Genomic DNA, 1,096 nt, shown 5'->3' on the forward strand with positions numbered 1-1,096 from the left:
GCCCAGGACTGACAGAGTGTACTCTCTACACTAGAGCCATCTGGGCATTAAGCAGCCTCAGTGGCACGCCATCTCCACGCGGTTCTCCTCTCAGGCTTGGTGCCCCTTCATTGCCTAGGGCAGCAGGCAGAGGGGCAAGCTGGATCCCTCAGGCTAGGAACCTCCAGACACCAGGAGATCGGGGACACACGCGGCCTGCCTGGTGGCGCGCGCTTCTCCCCCTCCCCCGCGGCCGGGAGCGAGCCGCCGTGACGTCACGGGCCACCCGCCAGCCCCGCGCTCTACCAGGCAGAGCGCGTGCGGCCGCCGAGCACATGGACCCGCTGGTCAAGCGGGCTCGGCAAGGCCAGGATGAAGAGAAGCTGCGAACTTAGCACTCCCAGAGACCCCCGAGTGGATATCCGCGTGGAAAGGATGTTGGCAGCCCCGGTGACCTCGGAGTCACGGCTGGATCCACCCTCTTGTAAGTTCCAAGTTTATCCCCTGGAAACTCTGGAGCCCAGGGATGTAGAGTCTGGATAGAGGAAAGTGGCTTTTGCATTCCCACGAGCGCATGTTAACCTTGGACTTTTCCTCATCACTAGACTCGAGATTGCCAGAGAGTTTGGGTGTGGGTGAGAAGTGTGGGTGCGAGGGAGATTTCCCAGGATGGCCTCTACATAGGTAATTCTGGATTTATGCACTTGATCAAGAGCCCATTTCCTCAGGTCTAAAGGAGAGAGACGCCCCCTGCAATCAGCGCAGATTTGGGGCCGCTGATGTGGTTTGGAGGCCTCATTTACGAAACTGGAAGTCTGAGCCTAGTCTGGTGATGCTCCCTCCATCCTTGGCCGGCCCTCCTCTGAGACACCCCCTCGGGGCAGAAAGAAGGTGATCTCCTAAAACTCCCAGTGTCAGGAAACTTTCTGTGCTTTTGTATTGCATTCCTGTGTTCATGGAAGGCCCCCACACCTTCATCATTGCTAATTCTTTTTTGATAGCTTGTTGCTTTAACTAGATTGGCCCTTTCTTGGCTAGTATTTTCTGCTGTACCTATGAGTGGTGTGGGAGAGCTGTGCAGACTTCCAGGAAGCGCAGCCATGAAGCTACATGTGCC

The 1,096-nt window shown here is 56.8% G+C and overlaps 1 long non-coding RNA gene across 4 annotated transcripts in view; it reads left to right on the top strand.

Moving 5' to 3' along the window:
* The first annotated feature begins 273 nt into the window (after positions 1-273).
* LOC110310163 overlaps positions 274-1,096 on the top strand; it is a 212,578-nt gene continuing 211,755 nt past the window's right edge. For all 4 annotated transcript variants that reach the window (XR_003834958.1, XR_003834956.1, XR_002379818.2 and 1 more), the window contains exon 1: positions 274-463. This is a non-coding gene — a long non-coding RNA (uncharacterized LOC110310163). The remainder of the gene's footprint in view (positions 464-1,096) is intronic.

Source organism: Mus caroli, chromosome 15 (genome assembly GCF_900094665.2).
Source record: "Mus caroli chromosome 15, CAROLI_EIJ_v1.1, whole genome shotgun sequence".
NCBI classification, from domain to species: Eukaryota; Metazoa; Chordata; class Mammalia; order Rodentia; family Muridae; genus Mus; species Mus caroli.